The following is a 13,818-nucleotide window of genomic DNA, read 5'->3' on the forward strand; positions in this document are numbered from 1 at the left end:
GTTTTTGCAGCACTTAAGTTTTCTAATGTTGAGGTGCATTGACAGCCCCCTTGCTCTTATATTGAGAATTGTTATCCTGTGGTTCCTATAATGGAGTCTTTTTTTAGGGCTGGCCTGATATAACAAACTGACCCAGTGTTGCCCAACCTATTGGAGCCTGGTCACTTATGATCTATTAGCTGCAGAATTCCTTTCAGATTCACATCAGATCAGTTTTTCACTAAGGATAGATATTTTTATAGATCTAGTGGTATAGTTTGCCAGACTCGCAGATTTAAGAATCAAAACACATCAATTCCATGTTTCCTTGTTTTCACTGCTTTATTACTGCTCCGTTCCCCCTACATTTCTGTACTGCTGGAATAAACAGAATACAGAGGAGTTCAGAGTAGGAAGTGACATAATAACACTTCCAGGGACTCGAGACTTAACTCAAGGCTGTTCATTTTGTTAATGTTTTTTGTATGTAGTTCTTCAAAAACTGTTTGAAAATTCATCCTTCCTGTAACTGCTGTTACCTAAAAATGTTCATACTTTCATAATGGTGTATAAAAAGTTATTGAGCATTTTGTATGTCTTTTTTAGGACAAAGTGAGTTTTTTCTGCTCTTTGGTTGCCCGACTGAAACCACCCATGAAGGACAAGGCGCACACCCTTCTTCAATGAATATCCTTATCCTTCCCCACATTGGTAAGAACAGTGTTTATTGGTTTAGCTGCACAATTTCCTCATTGTTATGATTCACTCTAAATTATTAGGTGTTTAGCTAGCCTAAAATAGTGGGTTAACCCAGTTTTGTTTGATTTAGGTCACACTTTCATTTCTGGGGAAATAAGATTGACCCATTGTATACCATTGATTATACGGACAAGTGAACCTTATGCAGTTGCTTTATCTTGTGGGATAAATGGGCTCCAGATTGCTGTGCTTGCTTCTTCCTTATTCTGGGTGCTATGAATGTGGATGTCTAAAGCCACCAGAAAAGATGTCTCCTGATGATTAGATAATATTTTCACATCTGACCATCATCGGAAGTCTGTCTATTGCTTTTAGAGATCTCATTTTGTGTATCTGTTGACTGGAGCAATGCTTTATTCTTTACTATAGACATTGGTATTTAGAGTTTCAAAAGTGAGCTGAAGGCATTCAGCACCTTGCTTGAACTCTTGGCACCATAAAATTATTTCTTCCTGTGTGACTCAAGAGAGATGTTTACCCTTCTTGTTTTGTAATATCGTGGCAGCTGTATAATCTTGCTTTATTTTGTATGCATTTCACTTTGTGTTACCTTGCCATACCTGCTTCTCTGCCCTGTTATTAACTTTGAAAGGATGTAATCGTATGGAGAGCTTTTGCACCTCGAAAGAGTCTGATTTCCTTGGTGCCAGAATCTTTTGAGGAGGATGCTTCTTGTTCTGCTGCTTGTCCTTGTGTCAGACAAGGGAGGACCCACTATAGGGTGTAGAATTTGTTTTTAGCCGGTGAAAAGGTGATGTTCTTAAGTCATCGTGTAATGATAGGATCTTTTTACACTAAGCTTATGGTACAGCTGTAGCCTTCTAAAAATAAATGCATTGTTATACTTCAATCAGTATTTATACTATAGGATGCTTCTTCTCTAATGGTAAGCAAGAAAATTATATCTGTAGTTTGGTTCCCAAAAAAGGCTTGCAGGTTACCTACAGGTTGCTAGGAATATAACACACAACACTAATTATGGAGGAAATATGATATTATGAAATCATGTGTCAAGCTGGTTCTGCAGTGGTAATGTTTATAGATGCAATATTATTGAACAGATATGAGTTGTTTCTATTGAATTGCACATTTGATGATTTAAGTTTGGTGGGATCCAATTTTTTTGTCCAAACTTCAAAGGCTGAGCTCTCTGACCTTTTGGCAACTACATATTTTGCTCCTGTGTAGAGAGTGGGAATCACTTTATGGCAGTTATGCGCCTGGAAACTGGAGATATGAAGAAGAGTTCCTAAAAATAAAAATATAAACATGATGTGTAATAATTTCCAATCATCTACCAAAACTAATATATCTGTTTTGGATGGATGAAACTAAAAGGGTTAGTTGTTACAAAGAACAATATGGTCATATGTCTATTATTCTGTACTTCTGTGGTTTGCTGTGTTCACATGTAAAAATTAGATTTAGGTGTATCTTTATAGAAGGCATATGTTTACATTCTTGCTTACAGCTGGCTCATTTAAAGATCTTGACTGTTCCGCTAACTTTGAGACCTGTTCATGACACATGCAGTGATGGATATAAAAAAACACAACACAATTTAACTTCTACTCATAGACTTTAAGCTCTATTTATAAAATAGAATCGAACATTCCCTCAAACATACCCTGGTGGGAATCCTTTACGGTCCTTGAAACACATGAATCTAGACGATTCCTACAAGGGAATGTTTGAGTGAATGCCTTATTCTCTATTTTATAAATAGAGCCTTTTGTGTTTTATTAGCTATGTGTTATGATACTTGTATAAAAAATAACCAGACTAGATATGATTGCTGCGATGGGTAATCAGGCAGAAGTAATAGTAGGTAACAAGGGCAAAAGAGTCATGGTTGCATTTCTGTACAGAATTCGAGTAGCCAGATCATGTGTGTACCAAGCTTTCCCTGCTATACTTTCTTGGATATATTCAATTTCAGTTCCGTTATTCCAATCTAGTTTGGCAACACGCACGTTAAAGTATCTTAGAAGCTTTTGCCCTATTTGTTTATCCACCCTCAAAAAATCATGGTACAGGAGCCCAGGGGTGCAGCTCCAGTCATTGGCTGTCTGCAACTGGCAGGGGCTGTGACAGCGTGTTCTTTCCTCAGGAAAATAATTCTGTCATAAGAACATTCCCCTAACGGGAACATTCTGTTTTTCTGCTGCTCTCTATGTGTGCGTGTGTTTGTGTACAGAACTCATGGCATATGCTTTGTAAGAAAACGAATCGTACAGGGATTACTGATTGCAATTATAAATGTATTAATTAGGTGTTCATGCTTGTATGTGCTTATTTCTATTATAGGCAATTTTATATAGCACATATTGTGGTCCTGTTTAACAATTAGTAAACGACAATTAATTTTAATTTCACCGCAGACTTTTCTTGTTTTTGATGGAGTTGTACTTTTAAAAAGATCACTGCACAGTGAAAGATTAGTGAAGTGATCCTTTGACGGCTCCAAACAGGTTTATTTGGCACTTAAATACTAATATGACTGTCTTGAGGGTTTTTATGTGGGATACGTTTATTTCCCCAGTGGTTGAACTTGATGGACTCTTATTCAACCTAACTGTATAACAAATGGAATCCAATGGTTCCTGTTCTGTGATATTTGAAGACCGGACTGATTGGATGTTATGTAAAACAACAAAAAATCTTGACGGCCAAGTAAATATCAAGGTATCAGATCAACAGTATTCTCTTCTGTGTGTCGTTTGGCTAATTAAGAATCTGTGTCAGCATCCTTTGCTGTTATAGTAGAGGGCTGATTGAAGGGCCATTTTGGTAATAATTCTAAATCGGATCTACATTTGTCATGTCCTCTAGTACAATTTTGTGTGGAAGCAACAAAAAGCACGATTTAAACCAACTCTTGTGAAATATGTAAAATAAAATATTCATTAAAAAAATAATTTACTGTAGTGTTTGAGTTTTGTGTGTCCTAGTGCACTTTTTCTACCTATGAAGACTGCATGGATCTTTTGAGAGAGGAAAAAAATCTTCCCTAAATGTATTTCAGCAGTGTATTTTGTTGCTTCCATTATGTTCACTAAATGAGTGAGTGAACACAGTTACCAAAAGCAGCCAGTATGTAGTAGATTAAAGTATGTAAAAGTATAATATAAAAAAAAGCATGCCAAACAAGGAGGTTAAAGGGGAGCAAAGTATGGCAATGTATAGTACTATAGCATTATGTCCATCAGTAGTTAAAATACAGGGGGCAAAGTATGTATCTATAGCATGCTGTGTAGTATATAGGAGACCTGAGCTTAATCAACAAATCATGAACAGTGTAAAGCTAAAATACTAACTGCCACAATTTACTGAAAATATAAATGCCTTTGTAATCTGTAAAATGGAAGTTATACTCCCTCCCCCTAAATAAAGATACTTTCAAATCATTTGAATTTGTAGCATGTGAGGTAAAGAAGAAAAAAAATTACACTCTAGATCTTGAAGATTGTCATAGCAAGCTGTTAATGAGAATGTATAATGATCTGTCAAAATGTAACCCTGTATCTAAACAGCCCTGTTTGTGCACATTCTCCTCCTAGCACCCTGATAATGCCTAATACACATGGAAAAAAAGTTGGCTTCAATAGGAAACTCTGAATTCCCCATAGATTGTATAAGGAAGATGCTTTGGTAATACCAAAGCATTTTTGGAAATTTGTTTTGACTTTGTTAGTTTATAGGTCAAGAGAAAAAGCTACCAGCCTTCTCAACGAGCATACATAAAATACAAAACATAAAAGGCTTGTAATACATTCACTACTTTATTAATATGACACATTTTTTATAATGGATTAGATCAGTGTTTCTTCATTCTTTTTACATAGGAGAACCCTTGAAATTACTTTCAGGTTTTAAGAAACCTCTTCTAAAAATACTGTACTATATCCACAGCATGTTACTGCAGTGGCCAGTTGTAAGGGATAAGTCCTACATTGCTAGCCAGTAGGAAGAATTATATCCTTACAGATAGCCAAAAAGATTATTGGTGCCAGTTAAAGTAACCTGAGACTTTTAGACATCTCGCATTCTCTGTTATGTTGCAAGTTCTTTATTTGTAAAACAAGGCCAATTGGTGAAGGTTGGAAGATCATTATTACCTATATTTTTCTTAAGTATAACATATAGAAATGTACAGGTCCTTGTGCCATTTTAGATTTTAACGAGAAGGTAAATGATTTTCCTGATTGGGTGCTGAGCATAACATTGGTTCATACAGGGCATTCAGTATTTGCTTCCCCCCACCTACATGAGTACTCCAGAAATTGGTATTCATGAAGTGTAACACGTTTCCTTGTAATGGCCTCTCCTGCAGACAATTATTATTGTGTTATCCTTACGGTTTTATTTTTATTAGTATTTGGTTCTCATGCAGCTTTGTCTGTGTACGTATCCCTTGTTCAGCATGCAAATGCCGCCAGGATCAATGCACAGGAATGAAATCAATCGAGCAACTGCTGGCACATGGGAATGGGGGCTGGGGGCTATAACCATTGGATACTATATTACACATTAACTCTCACCTTGCAGGGAGGCGGAAGCGTTTACATATATCCACTGCAATGTGCATGGTTACATGCTGCCTTTCTTTCCAGCATCTTCTGTAATGTCTCTATTTATAGTCCATGGCCATCTATTAAAACAGGTTACTGATGCATTCATCTGATGTAATTTGGGTTTATGTATATTTAACCCAAATCTATGAAGACCATATGTTTTTCTACTATATACTTTTGTGTACAATTCTATTTCTTCTTGGTCATAAAATGTATGTTAAATTCTAAGCTATATGTATGAATGAGTTTATAATATTCCCTGTGATTATGGGGTCTGCATTTTATGTCACATGCACTGAAGGCTGATTTGCCAAAGGCCCAGGATAAAGCTCCATGTTATTTCTGCTGGCCGTTTTGCAGTCTGCATTGTGTCACCTCGTATAATGTAAGATTCATCTCTCCTGGCCCTCTGCACAATCCCATTCTTGTCACGTATTGCCCTGTAACTCTTAAAGGGTTTTTTAGAGATATGAAGGGTTTTCATTGATTTATCCTGATGCAATCATCAAAATAATATGGTCAAACAAAATGTCAGGTTTAAAACAAACTCATTGGCTCTGCAGGTTCTTGATATGCCGTTTTTATTAAGACTCTCTACCTTGGTATGCATTTCAGCATGCTTTAGCCTAAACGCCAAATGTGTTATTTCCGTCTTTGGATGGTTAAATTCAGATGATTACCTTGGTATTGGAAAATCTGTAGAATTCTCATCTGGTAACCCCAGTCATGTTACAAAACGGTTGAAGAGTTTGTGGAGCTGAAGTTTTGTTGGTGGCATATTTAAGGAAAATACAGATAGCATGACCTGCATGCATGCCATTTCAGTGATTTGTGATTAGGCAGGCATCCCTAAACCTATGCCTTGGGGCTTGTTTGAAAATCCACATCTGATGTCTGAAAAAAATAACACATGTCTCTTATTAAGGTGTCCAAAATGCTCCTCGCCCTCTCTCCATGTATTATATTTTTATGGCACATGATAGAGCACAGCAGGAATAACAATTCTTTGGACCCCAGAGAAGTGTGGAAACACAACAAAAGCTGTTTAAATACAGACAGATCTTTCAGCAGTTACGCAAAAGAAAAAAATCATCAAGGCTGTAAACTTCAAACCCATATTGTAACAATGCTCCTCCTAAATGAAATTCCTGCAGGAAACACTTGTTGTTTTTATTCTATATGTTCTCTATCCAGCTAATGCTGTTGAACAATATTTTGTTCGCACACTTTAAATCTATTTGCAAAGTCTGTTCACTTAATAGTTTACATCATAGAGTTACATTTTGGAGACACACAGTTGTTTAAAGTAACCAAACATTAATTGAAAAACATACCCTCCTGGTGGCCATGATGTCATAGTGACACCAAAATAGCAGTAAAAACACAAGCACAACCTGAAAATGCAACACTTGTCTGTATGTGTAAAAAAATGTCACTGCATGCTATTGTTATCTAAAGAGCCACAAACAAAAAACATATTTTACTTTCAGGAAAAGGAAAAAGCACCCCTAGTTCAAAACATACTTTTTCCTTTTCTCATATATGGAGGAAGAAAGTAACTTGTGTGACACATGGATATTACAGCAAAGCTTTTCTTTCCAACAAAGACCAAGCGTCAGGTTACTGGAGCCACAGTTATCCCCCCCCCCCCAAATTCATTGCATATTAGGGGCAAACTAGGACCATTTCCTTATTTCTCTTCCACACCTTGCTTTAAAGATAAAACAAGGAAGGTGTTTAATGAACTAGCTTAAAAAATTCCACCAACATAAACTGCATATGCTGCAGAGTTGGGCATTGTGTACTTTTCTGGGTCCTGATTGGCCATGATCAACTTTCAGAAAATTGGAGGTGGAGGTAGAAAGAGACAACTGGGTTTGTTGAAAAAGATTTTGTTGGGTAGAGAAACCAACTAGCTCTGTTATAGTTTAAAGGTAGTGATCTGGTGAGGTTTTAGGGGCCAGGAACACACATTGTGATGGAACACTTTGCTGTTCCATTACTGACATAGTGATGGTCAAGAAAACACATCTATGTCTGTCTGACGTTCCATAATATTCTGAGTTTATGATTGGTATCTTTTAGGGTGTCCTAGTATTTGAATTTTTGATCTATTGCTGTCTGTTAGTATTTTCACTTTTTCGCCACACAACAAGGGGTTAATGGGAGTATTGAAAACAGCAATGGATTTGTGGGACATATCCTGTTCTGTCTGTATAACTTCCCTTTTGTACTTCTGCCCTGACTACCCCTCCTCTCCTGCATGTGTCTCCTCTCCTGCCTACCCCCTCCTTGTAGAAATATGTCAAGCCTGGAAAGAGTTCATTTCAAAGGTTTTTTCTTTTAAGCAGAGCATAGGGAAGCTGGCTGCATGTGTAATGTATATCGTCCTCATAACTTAGCTAATAAATTACAAGGAGAGAGGGAGGTGGTGGGGAGAAACTCCTCGCTTACTCAGAGTGTCACTATTTCTTGCTATTATGGGTTTGCCAGCCAAAAGTCAGAGCTTGTTAAAGTGGTTACAACTCTTAAGGGTCCAAAGAGTCTGTTTTGCGGGACTTAGGTTAAGGATGTTTCCTGCCCCCCTCCCCCATCGTCCTGGCCCTGGTTTAGACCTGTTATTGGAATTAGCTCTTTTTGGGATCTACACCAGGAAAGAATATTTGGTTTATGTATATTAAGAAAACCGTTTTTCTATTTAAAAGTTTTAAAACGTTGACTTGTTGGTGGCCACAAAATTCCGCTGCTGTAGAGCCAAAAGATGCAAATTCTACAAATGTGTTTTGAGTTTTAGAAAAATACAGATCACTCAAAGAATATTCTGTGGAGGACATAACCACTCAAAGAATATTCTGTGGAGGACATGGAGGGAGTGTCTCTGCTGCAAATGTTAAAAGTCAATCATGTCCTTCAAAACAACTCTAATCCAAGATCAATGTAGAGACCCAATGTAGGATTGCCTCTCAGTGCTTTAAATCCTGATCAGGGTATTCCTTCCTCTTATCTTAGTTTTACTGACATACATTCCTGCTTCCTTATTTTTAGGGGTAGAAGTGAGAATAATACAGGTAGTATTGGAATGTTGGCGTGGTGAGTTTGGTTGTGATATGATAAATGTTTCTAGGAGATTTGTGTTGTGGCCAAATAACATACCCAGGTCTGTAACTCTGCTGGTCTCCCCCTAGGTTGATTATTACAGCTTGGTCACTGGCCTATTCTTATGCTGATGAAGTCATTACTCTGCTCTTTTTTCCTGTCAACAACCTACTAGTGTTAGACTGACAGCATTGTGTTCCTCCAATTCACCTTTTCAGGAGGTTTTTTAAATACATCTAGTGTAGGTATCTAAATCTGATAATACGCAATCTGTAACGTTAAATTTGTAGAATAAAATCTTACTATTACAAGCTTACTATTTTTCTATTTACTATTTTCTGTCTTGGAAATGTATAGATATGCTTATATCACCAATGACCCTGGGTGATTTCACTGTGAGGTATGTCTGTTCGTATGTGTACCCATATCAACAAATTGTGACACTTCCAAACTGCAAAATGTATCTGAAGTTCAAACCAGTATTAACATTGAACAACAATGCTGCTTTGAGTAGAAGAGAGAATGACATTATTCTGATTAGTGTGCATGAACTGCAAGTTGTGATTTACATGACATTGTCTGATTAATATGTGCTGTGAATATATAGCACTGAATTGTTTGAAATGTGTCTTTATTTCTAATCCCTCTGCAGATGTACTTTTGTTCTTTTATCTCTATCTATCATAGAATATTTGGAGGTTTGATTGTTATTATGTTTTATCTTACGTTAACATTGAAGTTATGATGATGTGTGTTGCTTTGATTTGATCAGATATGATTTTTACAGTCTGTGGCAAGTTATAGCAATTATTATAAGCTACTGTATATTTCATATGACTAGTGTTTGCTAACTTTCAGGTTCATCTTTCTTGATCTTTTAAGGCACTGCTACAGTGACTTAAATTACACTTTAAGTAAACATTGTAAAAAAATGCTGTCATTTTAATGACTATTGGAAATATTTGAGACAAGCTTCAGCATTAACTTATGTAAAATACCTTTCATGTCTATATGACCTGCAGAAATTTCAGTTTAATTGTTTCCGGTGTATGGCCAGATCTGCCCATCAGCATATCATAAATGATTAGATGTAACCCTGGAAGAAACACATTTTGAATCCATGATAGAAAGGTAGTCTTGTGGTCCTTCTTCTCTTTGTGAATCATGCCGCCAATAAATATAATGTGAACAATACAAAACAGTTTGTGTTTATGATGTAAGCATATTGATATGTATATGAGCTGGAATATCACTATACAGTGCAATAAATATTACAGATACATTATTCTAATAGGACTGCCATCTTAAACCTCTTCATATTACTAGTCCGAGAGCTGGGACAGGCACCCATGAGAGACAGTTCAGACATTTGCTGCAGTCTTGTTGAAAATCTGTAAATTCTCTGTAAAATCCCTGTAGCCTGCATCTTTATTGTATTGTATGCACAATGGACAACACACATGAGATGTGAAGTGTGTCACCTATTAGGCTAACTACTTGCCTATATACTTCCAGAAACCATAACAACACAAACACATGTACATAAACATATAAATATATGTTACAATTAAAAGCTGATTTTGTGTGAAAATGTTCTAGGAAGCTACTGAGAAGCACATAAAATACAAGAGTTGTAACACCATGGTGAGAGAACAACTTTCCAGCTCATCCCTGTACTGCCAATTAGCAATATGTACTAAAGAATGTCGGAGGCCCTCTTTCCAGAACCAGCATCCAGGTGCCTAGTGATAACCTATAAGTGTATACAGATTCAGTGTTGCCAACGTAACTATGCTTTTAAAATTAATAAATAATTTACATTTTCTTTCCTCCAAAGAAGGAACTGAAAACATATAACACAACCTTACTGGCTCTCTGTTGCCTCCTAAAATCTTGTAAAAAAAAAATTATAAACATATATATACTTTTAGGGAAGGGGGATGTATGTGGTGTACAGACTTATAAAAATGGCTTTGTTGTTTAACATCTTTTTTAAGGTAGAAGTGGATGAGGTTACTCACAGAAGTTAAAAAGTCACCAAGATGACATTGTCAGACGGGGAGGGTGTCGGGTTACTGCCAGGTGTGTGAGTCTGTTAGTCAGGTACATTCCAAGCTGATGGCCCCAACAAAAGCTGCATTCCAAATCAGCCAGCCTAAGCAATAGGTGCACGCAACGCTGTCAGCTGTATTGTCTAGGACTGTTAGAAAATATTTAAATGTGTTGCCGATTAATTTAAAGACTAACATACTGTATGTTTCAGAATGTGAAGCCAAACACAGTACATTTTGTTTAGACCTTTTGTCAATGAGAACAAACCTAAAGAGAAACTAAACTAAAAAATGCCTAAAAAAACCAAAATACACTTACCTTTCAATCCCGCAAGGCAGTCCGAACCATCCGAGGGTGTCTTGCATCGGGTCCCGCGTTGTCCCCGACCCGGCGCTACGTTCGCAGCCATCTTCTCTTTTTCCTGGTTCTTCATCCTACGTCACCAGGCCCATTGTTTGTAATGTTGCACACATTTTAAACAAAAAATACTGAAGATGCCTCAAGCAGGGAAATGCAGTCCACTGCCTTATGTATAGCGCAGTGCACTGTTGTGAAAAATAGAATAGTTACAATTTATCATGGTCTTTGATTTACATGAGTTGTAATGCAGTGGCCCTAACAGTCAAAGTAATGCAGTGGCCCTAACAGTCAAACTACTGCCTAAAAAACAGTAATATTGTAAAGTGCCTCCAAACACTGAATTGTAACTGCCAACTTTATCAAGCAATTAAAGCTTTAAAACAAACCATCCCTGATCTCTCCAGCAGCTTGTATTGTGAAGTAGTTACTTCCACAAAGACTATAAAGGTAGATTTTTAGACGGTGATTCACATTTACAAAATTGCACTGCATTAGCGCCTATACATGTTTAAGTTTCTGCAACAGCAGACTGATGTGAAAGGGCCTTTAGAAAAATGTGTTATTTTCATAAGAGGAACTCTAGATATCTGAGGTTCATTACAGGTTCTAATTAAACAGATTTGGACTGGTCCTAAATGTAGGGGATGTGCTTACTTTTTCCACATTCCTCATGTACGTTTACATTGATCTATATCATGAGAATTAATTATTTGTGGGTACTATTTGAATGAAGTTCTAGTGTTTGCTATTTAAATATGTTGAAAAACATCAACAGTTTCCTTGGAGAGTACATACAATGTAATGACTGTAAATACTTTAATGTGCATAGTCTGGAACCAGGTTTGTTTTAACCTACCATAACCTGTATCATAATCCTTAAAACTACCCCCCTAATGCCCTGCCTTTCAACCCTCCCAGATGCCAAATTGGTAAAAATATTGCTGGTGCCTAAAATTATTTTAATTGCTGCTTGAATTAATACAAGCACTGCTGTTTAAATATTTCCAGTAATCACTGAGAGCTTCTTTATTATTCGTAAGAGACAGTGCTCGGCCTTGGTGATCCAGCTCCAGCGCTGCATTGTGGGAAACTACAGGTATATCATATGTTACACCATACCTGGAAGTATTTGTATTTTAACCTGCCAATAGCAAAGAAGATGGTACTAAGGATACATTTAGGAAAATGTAACCCCTAACTTTAAACCTCTGACCATAACCCTAAGCAAAAAAAGTTAAAACTATTGTATGTTGTGGCCCACAACCTACTGATTTGAGATTTTGAATGGCACCTTAGGAGCACATAATGTGCTTGCAGGGTTATCACAGAGAAACAAACATTTTACCAATTGTTTGTTTGCATTGAGCCAGTGGAAGGGCTGTAGTGTGACACCCATTTTAATCCAGTATGCACAGTCTATAAAGGTTACATATGCATTTCCCATTTTTTCAGGGTTGTAAGAAACTTGTACAATCAGTGAGTGCAAATATCCGAATGGTTGATATTAATGTTTTCTTTCCCAGCTTTACAATACTTTAGAAAAAATGTATTCATGTATATTTTTTTTTCTCAAACTGTGATCATATCCCACGTCATAAGTTAGGAATTGCTGCGCCATAAGGTATAAAGCTATATTTCTTTGTTATCTGTGTTCTGTGGAATGCAAAATATGTTGTCACTCTCTATACAGCAACTCATTTCTCTGGGTCTTTATTGATCTGAGTGGAGCCATCAGTGTTGCTTTTCCTTGTTGAGGGTTGAGGTAACCTTATTTATTACTACAAGATAACAGTATAACAATGCCACACAGTGGCCAATTCACTGAAAACAGACGTTGTGAAAAAACAGTCTGTGATTTGGGTGTAACCATGATTATGTTGTGATTTTATTTTAAATCATAAAAATGTGTTCATCACATATTATGGGAAACATTCAAAAATCATAAAAAAGGTAAATGTATAGAAAAAATATTAATAAAAATAATGGCCTTAGTGTTAAGAACTTGTATATGCCGGTATGGAATAGTCTAGTGCTTCATCAATGCCTGGAATATGTTTCTCCTGACTACCTTTTAATGTCAGTTTGATTGTTAATTTAGCATTAACCCTTAATTTGGGACAAGAAATGAGCATCACGCTAGCCTAGGACAAGCATACAATTTTGTGGGGGCTATTAAGTCGCATTATGAGACTGGATGAGTGAAAAGCAGACACAAATGCCTTTTGGACAAGTCTGTGTAAAAGTGGCTTGTTAATGGGGTGACAGGCTCTTTGAAAAGAGTGTGAAAGGGCTGCAGCTGGCTTTTTCTCTAAAATATGTCTGCCCGGTTTCTAGAGGAAAGGGGTGTATGAGGGGCCAGCACTGTAGAATGCAGGTGCCACACAATAGAGGTGGCTGACGGCCATTGTGACATGTCCCCGCACACTAGAATCCTCCATCTGCCAGTGAACAAGACGCTTTCTCAATCTAATGGGCAACAAATCATATCTCAGTGCATGTTTTCTCCTGCAGTGTCTGTGTGTAAAATGTCCTGCTGTCTTCCAGCCAAGGCTGATCTGGCTCTCAATTTGTTAGATGGAAATTCACCATTGCACATAGAGTGAAAGCTGAAACGTTCCTTACTCCCCTCTTACTCCCTGTCCCCACCTCTGCGTGCCACATCCCTACAGATGGCCCCATTGCAGCTGCACTAATCCCCATATAAAAACAAAGCCTTTGGGGTCCTTCACAGGGTTCTCCGAAATTCTGTTTTTTTTTTTCCTTTTCCCTTCTTCTTGGAATTATGTGCACATAACATGAATATCGGTTTGCTGCCTTCCTGGCACTGCCTGTTCATAGTAAGAAACAACCCCCTATGAGTAGACATAATAAAGCTTTTCTTAGAGCTCATAAATTATTACCCGATTGGCTTTCTACAAAAAGACAATATTTAGGGATTTACAACTGCAGCCAAACACTGTTGTGTAGTTGCGTGATTTTTGTTCATGCGTATGTGTGA

General features: G+C 37.2%; 1 long non-coding RNA gene across 1 annotated transcript in view; it reads left to right on the forward strand.

Annotated features, from left to right (window-relative positions):
• The window catches only part of LOC140339403 (uncharacterized), a 101,449-nt gene that overhangs the window by 58,742 nt on the left and 28,889 nt on the right, over positions 1 to 13,818 (forward strand). Inside the window, exon 3 of the long non-coding RNA XR_011922435.1 lies at positions 586 to 690. This is a non-coding gene — a long non-coding RNA (uncharacterized lncRNA). The remainder of the gene's footprint in view (positions 1 to 585; positions 691 to 13,818) is intronic.

Source organism: Pyxicephalus adspersus, chromosome 10 (genome assembly GCF_032062135.1).
Source record: "Pyxicephalus adspersus chromosome 10, UCB_Pads_2.0, whole genome shotgun sequence".
Taxonomy (NCBI): Eukaryota; Metazoa; Chordata; class Amphibia; order Anura; family Pyxicephalidae; genus Pyxicephalus; species Pyxicephalus adspersus.